Here is a 9,459-nt window from a genome sequence, read left to right as displayed (position 1 = left end):
TCGTTTTTATTTGGAAAGGCTCTTCCTTCCTTGGTGTTTCTCTCCCTGCTCTTTGATTGTTGGATCGGTTTCTCCCTGTGTGGTCCGCCCCTCTTAGTTTCACATGTGCCTCATTAGCCTCTCGGCCTCATGTGTACACATAATCCCGTCTTTTCCTTTTTCCTCTTCTTTGTCAAGTCGTCTGCTACGTTACCTCATTTTGTTGTGGCGTCCATTTCCTTGTGTTTCTCATCGTGGTTTTGGTCTTCCTTTTTATTCTATTTTTTGCATACGCTGCCTTTCTCGCAGCTCATTTTGCTCCCTGAATTTTGAGTTTTCATTAAAGTGGTTTTGGCTTCCTGCTCCTGCCTCTCTCTGCGTTCTGCATTCGGGTCCAACCTCACCAGAAACTACATGATTTGACTCTACGGTCCAACAGCAGCCATTCATCTTTTATGTTTTTTTTTGTTGCCATTTGCATCTTTGATGTCATTTGACTTTCACACCTCATTAATCATTTGTATAAGCTGTAGTTTGCTGCCTTCGAATGCTGCTCACGAGAGGAGTCGATGCAAATGACCCCTTCCCTTGTGGTATCCACAACCACGTAGCTGGAAAGAGTTTACATGACTTCGTCTGTTTGAAGGGAGCAGTTTGAAGTATAATATTCTAATAAACTTTTAAAAGAAATGCTTGGTCTATCTGAACTAATAGTTGACTTCTGGGCCTTCCAGGCTTGACTTCCAGGCCAGTAAAGTCCATTCTTTTTTGCACAAATTCATGTTGCCTAAATCTACACAAATACAGTATACTGGAGGACAACAAAAAGTGATGCATAGAAAAACACCATTTTCCCTCTGAGCCCTCACAGCAACACGAGAACTGTGTTGCTGAGGACAAAGGGTTGCTGGGGTGATGTAGGTGGGACCTGACGACAGACGAGGTGTAGGTGATGGTATTGGCTGGAGGCGCTAACCGCGGCCTTAATGACAGGGCAGTGTATCGGCATCAGCCTCCTCCTTGAGCCCTTGTCATACGTACCTTTCAGGGGGAGTGGGGTGGTGGGGGGGCTTTATGGTGCTGCTGACTGCTCAGATTAGAGGATTACTGTCATCGCTGACTGTTTGACACCTTTAAGTCAGGCGAAAGCTCCAATCCTTTTTTTTCCTGCAATGGGGATTTATATCATTCAAATCCTCCCCGTGGCTAAGATAAAAAAAAATTATTTAATCTTAATAATTGTCGCTGTCTGAAACTATCTTCGTGCGCGTAGCCTCGGGAATGTTAATTAATGCTCTTGAAAAGTATGATCTGAAAATGGAAGGCATATAGTTTTTAGATTTTAGATTAATCTACTCATCTAACAGCACCGAGGAATGCTGGGTGCTATCATTTTATGTCTTCGGTGTATTACTTTGGGTGTATTATTTGCCCTTAGCCTTGTTGTGCAGTTTATACCTCTGCATCAATTTGATGGCGTAGCTACCGTATAAGCCCAGATTCAGACCCTAATGCCATCGCTTTACTGTTTCCGGCTGCATCTCCATCGCAATTTTCAAATAGATTGTTCTGGATCAATAGTTTGACCGAGGACGCCAGGAGAAAGTGAAACGGGAAGTAAAAACAAAAATTAACCCGACTGGTGAATAAGACACAGTGTTGGCTAGCGTTTGGGTGGTGTTGTTACCATCCAGACAAACGAGCACACAGCTATAAATAGCTCACACTAGCGTAGGCTACGTCTATGTCCCGCAGATCCTTAACCCTTAACCCAGGGGTCTTCAACATTTTCCAGGCAAAAGACCCCCAAACTGATGGAAGTAGGGAACATATACATTAATATTATCATTTTGCATTCAATATTAAGCTATTCAAATAGCTTAATAATATCGGTGTGTAATACGGCCTTGTGTTTGGCTCAGCAGCGACAGGGGGCGGGTCCTACTGTTACAGGAGGCTTAGATTGACAGGTCCAGGGTGGCGCTTTGTGTGTGTCACGGTTTGTCTCATGTTTTGAAGTTTCCTGTTTTATTTTCTTAAGTTCTGGGTTTCCTGTCTTGTGCGTCCTTGTCCCTTGATTGCCTATTGGTCTCACCTGTGTTGATTATCCTCATGTGTCTCACCTGTGTCTTGTCAGCCCTGAGGCCTCTTGTGTGTATATATAGCCCTGCCTTTCCCTTTGTTCCTTGTTGTCTATGCCTCCTCCATGTTTCAATGTTCCTTGTTTTTCCCTTGCTGTGTTGCAATACCATGTCATGATTCTTTTTGATTTTTGGATCTTCCTGCCTTGCGCACTGCTTTTTGTTAATCATTAAACACCTTTTGTTTGAACTCCCTGCCTCATCTTCAGTCCTGCATCTGGGTCCTCACCTCAACACTCATCCTACCTGACAGTGTGAAGCTGTGCACTGTTGAGGCAGCTCCTGTATCACAGAATGAGTGAAGCGCTGCCCAAAAGATAACGTCTCCTGCCTCCATTTATCCCTTTACTAAAATATGCTGGATTCATGTTAATGTGTATTTATAGAAATTTAAAATTGTGGTGGAAATTTAAAAAAAAAAAATATATATATATATATATAAAAATGTCTAATCAACCAAAGATTTTGCGACCGTCTAGTAGTACCTCCGCAAACAACCTCTTAAAGACCTGTGCTTTTAACCATTCCACGTGTAAATTAACAGTATGAAATAACACACAAAAAGCTTAAAAAGCAGTATGGCATTCATACGCAAAACTTGCATAGACCTTGATCACCCAGTGTCTTTAAAGAGGCTTCTTTGTTCTGCCACTGCTTTGTCCGGGTCACGACTATCGGCTCATTTATCAAGTGAAGTACATGCATCACACACCTTCTCTTTTATCACACCCGTTACTGACAATGCACACACACACGCAGCACTCATACGGTCAACTGGGGATTGTACAGCCTCCCTGCAGCAATCCATATCTTGCACTTGCCCCAATATAGAGCCATCGAGGGGCGGGGTATCCATCTCCCAGGTCAGCTCATAATGTGCAGTATCACGTGACAGGGGGGCCTTTGGGCATCGTATAGGCAGAGCAAGCGCACATCCATCTGAGCCCTAAGGAGACCCCAGGTCTGCCTTCAGTCGATGGAAGGAAGGGAGGCCCAGGGCCAATTTGTTCCTGTAGAACAAAAGCGCATCCGCGCTTATTCCCACATTCTCAAACTGGATTTTTAGACGCCAGCTAAAGTCGACCACGACGCGCCTAATGATCACATTTTAGCGATCCGTAGCTGCGTCCGTAGCTGCGTGAGATCCTCGGCTTCGGGCCCTCGGACGGACGGACAGTCGAGCGCGTCACGCCACAGCTGGTTTGACACATCGATGGTGACAGAAGGCTGAGCCAAATGACCCACATAGATGGCTACCGCGCGGCCCTCGTAGTGTCAGGAAGACTCAATTCACAAGCCTACAATTTGAGATTCTTTTATTATTATTATTTTCCCCCGACAGACATATAAAGCCGAAGAGATAAAAGGAAAGAAAGTTACAAACGACTCTATTCCGATAGAAAATGATTGACACAGATACAATTTCCTGACTCTCCGCATAACGTTTCTGGTAGCAGAGAAATTGGGGAGGGCTAATAAAGATTTGGGTCATCACAGCAGCAGATTCATCCGGCTAAAACTAAATTGTCATCATTCTGCTTTGCTGAGTTAGACTTTAAGGGGAAAGGAGGAAGCCAGGAGGGGGGGAAATGGGTTAGCAAAGAAATGGAGGGAGCAGCTGTGTCGCGGCGCATTGCTCCGTCCCTGTCAGGCTGGGCTTATTGAATTGATGTCACTCCTTTAAATTTCAGCGTGTGCAGGTGTGTGTGTGTGTGTGTGTGTGTGTGTGTGTGGCGTGGAAGGAAGCGAGGTTTTCCTGTGGATCTGGAGAGGCTGGCGACCTTCCAGAGACTCAAGGAGGTTTCTGAGCCCGGGGCTTTAAAGCATCCCCTCCAATAAGATCGAATTTACCTCAATTCAGTGCACATTTACGCTTGAAAATGTCACCGCGTTTAACGCGCGTTGTGCACGTGCACGTTCACGTGTGGGTGTGGGAGCTGACACTCCACGCACCTCCAAATACACACTGAAAACAGCCGGCAGGGGAAAGACCAAAACTCCGTAACTCAGATTTTTTTTTGCTACTATATCACACATGCCTTGCGGTGTCTGTTCTAAGATTGTTGTCAAAAGTTGCTCCAGCGATGACCACGGGGGAAAATCAATATGTGACCAAAATAAAAAAAATTGAAAAAAAAAGAGGGGAAAAAACATGTACCTCGTCTTTGAGTGCCTTGCGCTAGCTCGGGTGAAATTGTGCATTTAATCCAATTTATGCGTGGCACTCAATCCACGTGTGAAAAAAAGAGGCAAAATAAAAGCATCCCCCGATGAAACGGCGACGGTGTTTCCCTATGACGGCCGAGCTTATGAGTCAGCGTGTGAGGAGCGTGAAAGTGATTCGTCACTGCGTCACGTTTTTAATCTGAAAAGATCGGACGCGGCGGGAAAGTGTAACTCGGCTCTGCCGCCCCCCGTGCCGCCCTCGTTCTCTCCGGTCGCAATTACAATTACGACTTAACTAAGATATTAATCTCGTGATGTCGTCTCCGCGCCGCGCACTGACTCTGCCTGCTGACTGTAATCTTTCACACTGCACCGATTTCCATATTCGGCGGATTGTTATTAACTGTCAAATACTGCTAAAGGCGAGCACGGGCGTAGTCGAAAAGCAGAGCTTGGGCACTTGTTCGGACGCATGATGCAACTTAATGCAAATGCTACGGCTTCGTATATATTGAAAATGTTGGAAGTGTTGTCTGACCGTGGACGCAGACACAAACGTAGACCTGAGCCGTTAACAGCTTTTCAACCAATTAGCGGTTTCCCCTTTCACACAGTTGTGTAACGTACGTGGCAGTTTGCCGTCGGTTGTCGTAGACAAGGTCGTAGTAGGTGTGTTCGAGATTCAAAAAGTTTATTGCCATATACGCAGCAAACTTATGTTACACTGAGCAATGACATTCGTACTTTGCAAGTTCCCTTCACATCAACTAAAATAAACTAAAATGAAAATAAATAAATAAAACAATAAAATACTGTCGCAGTCGCACGGCATTCAGAATGTGCAAATATTGTTTAGGTTGTTCAAATGTGCGAAAAAAATGTACGTGTAAATGTCACGTCGTTGCCAGTGCAGATGAGGCAATGCAATTGTACGTTTTTAAAAAGTCTGCAGGTGGCAAAAATATGGCCCGTGGTCCAACAGCGGTCTGCCAGAGTGTCTAATCGGCCCGTGGGATGAATTTCCAGAGTTACAAAAATTAATAATGGTGGCTTTTGAGTTCACTTCTGATCTAGAGCATCTCTGCATCATGTGACGTCTGATTCAGTGTTTTTATCACCTTTACTGTCATTCAGCTTTTCAGCACAAATAAGTCCAGACTCGTCTGGTCCTGTCCTACTATAAAACCAAAGTAACTCTTATTATACTACGGTCCTCGTCTCGTCCTCGCACTACTTGGGCCACATGGGTCAAACTGCTGGTGTGCACATTGCTAACTAGCTACACAGTACATATATCCGGATGAATAAACAGTTAAATTTCATGTGGATGCCATGATAAAACAATATATGCTACAAAGGTGGTAATGTCACTGTCAAAGTTCGTCAGTTGCCCCAAAGTCTGAAAAAAATAACAGAAAACTAAAGTTGTTGGCATTTTTCTCCATTTTCGTCTTTCTCTTTTACTTTCTTTCATTCCTGTTATAGCCCTGCCATAATTCACAGGTTTTAGTTCACTCTTTACTGTCCAGCTTAACTGCGTGCAGCATAGCACAGTAATGGACTATTGACTTTTTTTTTTGTCACGTGTTTGTTTGCAAATAGGCTTGTACAAAGGCTGAGACAAATACGAAACTGTTATGCTTCGCCGATAACGTTTTCAGTGCCACTGTTTCAGCTGCGCCCGTCAACAGAGAAGGAGCTGCAGCCGCAGATTTGCAGCTCATCTCCCCGGTGCGATTCTGGCGGCGAGACGGGGGCCGCCTCTCGTGTTTGTTAGCCCGCCTGTCCTCATTAGATAGAGGGAGACTGACACAGCCACCCCTCTCGGCCCCTGATGAAGCTCTGCGAACGCTGGCTGGGTGTGGGCAAATAATGAATCACTATTAGCCTGGGTCACACCGGCTGACAACCAATTTACAGGGTAGGGGAGACAGTGACGTGCAGGTAAATGCGGCCATTTAACTGCTTTATCCTAAAGATATTTTCAAAGCATGGCCCGAATTTAAGATTATATGTCATCTGTATTTGTCTATTACCTCAGGACATTTTAATGGCAATGAGAAACCTCAGCTGAATGAATGCTGCAGCAGAAAGTCAGTATTTTCAATTGCGCAGCTCTATTTGAGCCAATAAGTGGGTAAATTCTGACATCTAGTGGTTGTAAACGATAGCAACTGCAAGAAAACAATGTAAAGGTGGTGCCAGATTTTAATTTGTGGCCTTCTCATGAAGAACAAGAAGTAAAATTTCCAAATGGTACATCATAAATGAGTAAAACAGGACAGCAGATTAAGCAGTGGCAAATATTTACTTGACATATGTCTCATAAAAGTTATGGGGTAGCATGATAATGAAGGCATAAGTTAATTTTATAACGGCGTAAAAGAATTCTACAAACTGAAACCTTTAGATGAACTCTCTGTATCATTAGAGGAAGTTGAAATGATAACGCCAATAGGCTTGTAAAGACATTTTAGTGTGTCTGTGTTTAATGTCCTATACTGAACAGGCACTAAGCGCCTGAGCGGCCCATCGAAGCGGATCGCTGTTGTGCATGAAGAGAAGTAAAAAAAAAAAATAACAACCAGAGCATCTGCCGGAAACCCAAGCCCTCCGTTAAGGATGACAAACAGACCATCTGTGTTGCCGTCCTCATGTCAAATAAAAAAAAAACGAAAAGCTCTGTGGACTGGAGAATAGGAAGGACATTTTTAGAGGAAGTTTTCCAAAACTGACTTTTATGCTCAGGTTTGTTTTTTTTTTTCTCGAAAGGTGACGAAATGGTAAAGTGCTCCACCGGTCGGAGGTCTCTCAGAGAGACGACAGGTTTTCATTCTAATCAGTGAATTCACCCTCGGCGTGTCTGGGTCAAAATTGAAAAGGTGTTCGAGTGTACAAAAAAAGCACTTTGTCCCCAGACGGTGCTCAGACATTCGTTTTCCCCTGAAGATGAATTCTAATAACTGTTGATCCTCCCCTTACTTTTTTTTTTTTTTTCCCCGCAGACCCACGAGCAGGTTGACATTTGTGGTCGAGGTTGAAATCTCTCAACACATTTGAAGGGATTGCTCTGACATTTGGCACAGATAGTCCCTTTAGACCTGTATCACGGCTAACTGTTATCCTTTAACTTATTTTCTCACACCACAGCTTAGATTTTAGTTTGTTATGAACAATACTTCCCTATTTAATATGCCCAGTTAAAGACTTCTACACTTAATGTTTTCTAATGAGGTAATGGTACTAAATATTTGCATGTTAGCATCATGGATCAGAATGTGGCTACAGTCCCCCTGTGCAATTTGAATCCAGATTTGTTCTTCTAATACTTTAGAACAGTGACTCACATGCTTGACACATACTAGCATGTTAGCATCGACACTGTTAGCATTTTAGAATGCTAATAGCTTTTGTGAGCAGCTTTCGGGAGCAGCTAGCATAGCTGTAGAAAGTCTACGATAGAAAGTGTAGCGTGTGTGGTGATCACTTAGGTAGCACCACATACAACTCTTTGCAATACTTTAGATTAAATGTTTGTAAAACTAGACATTCATATGACCATGAATTGTTCTTTGGGTTTTCCAGTGAGCTAACGATGGCTAAATATTAGCATCTAAGCATACTGGCATGTTGATGGCTTCTTGCAGAGCAGCTAAACTGGTTGACTTGTTTGAATATCATTGCACTGTTTGTCAGTCACTTAATTCACAGTAAAATGTGGCAGGTAATAAAATGGTAACATTAATTCATTTTTATATGTTTCCAAAAAAAACTTTTACGTGTAAAGTCAGTACTAATTTGTCAGTTCATCAGTGACTCACATGCTTCACACATACTAGCATGTTAGCATTGACACTGTTAGCATTTTAGAAGTCTACAATCAAAAACAGTTTACCTACACATATTTTAGTCCCTGTAAAGTGCAATGTGGTGATGGCTTATGTAGCACCTCATGCAACTCAAATGTTTTTAAAACTAAACTGTCATATAACCATGAACTGCTCTTAGTGTTTTCCAATAAGCTAACGATGGCTAAATATTAGCATGTAAACATATTGGCTTGCAGAGCAGCTGCCTTGTTTCGTTATCACTGTACCGTGTCAGCATCCGTCAGTGATGGAAATTAAAGTAAATTGAATGGACTTAATTGCCACTAAAAATGTGGCATGTAATAAAACGGTAGCAGTAATTCCCGTTTTATACGTTTCCAAAAAAAAACCTGTTACGTGCAGGGCGGTAAATTTTCAATTCATTAATGACTCACGGCACAAACGCAATCTGTACCAAGATGCTGCAATTTCTCTGTACACCAATTACAAGAAATGAATTAACTTAATTGTGTGTAGTGTAAAAAAAAAACAAAAGAAAAACGAAAAGAGGTAGCCAACTGAGAGTGTTTGTCTTAAGTTGTCCCACATTTCTAAAAAATAGATGTCTTGATTTCCTCGATTTAAATGCAAAGTTACCAGGATAGTCCCTGAGTGTAATGACTCACTGTAACTGCTTTGTTCTTCTGCAAAGCATCCGCCATATAACTCAAGTGATTATAGTGAGGAGTCCGGGGCTCTAATCAGACGCGGAGAGGGAGAGCAGGACGACAGCGCGGCGGGTTACCAGGCCTCGACTCAACTGATGGTGACGATCGAAAAAAAGTGTATTACCAATCACAGAAGCCCTGCGGTGGTTGGAGACCAAGTACAACTACACTACAATTTGACAGGATGAAAAATAAAGATGAATAGATTCGTCACACTGAGGCTCTGGGGTTGCGCGATACATTTATCAAAGACTGCACTGGGCAAACTATTTTTCTTCGTCTGTTCGTTTTCGTTCTTTGAAACTTAAAAATAGCAGTTTGGGACTCGGAGGCTATGACAAAAAAAAAATCTAACTTTATGGTCACATATTCAAAAGCAGCACTGCACATATAGGATGGAGCAGAAAACTCCTGTCGTCAAAAAAACAACACACTATGCATGATGTTTAGCACGTGACCAGTAGACATCAAAAGGTCCAGTGCGTTTCTGGGCGAGAAGGAATTACTACTTCAGATATCTATCTGGACTCTAATTTGTCCTTTAAGAAACGTATTTAAAAAAGTAAGGGACACAGTCAATTTCAATTTGCTTCACATAGAGTTTGGAGGCACCACATGCAAAACATGTGCTATGAG

This window comes from Mugil cephalus, chromosome 22, assembly GCF_022458985.1.
Source record: "Mugil cephalus isolate CIBA_MC_2020 chromosome 22, CIBA_Mcephalus_1.1, whole genome shotgun sequence".
Lineage (NCBI taxonomy): Eukaryota > Metazoa > Chordata > Actinopteri > Mugiliformes > Mugilidae > Mugil > Mugil cephalus.
Note: the sequence above shows the minus strand (reverse complement) of the source record.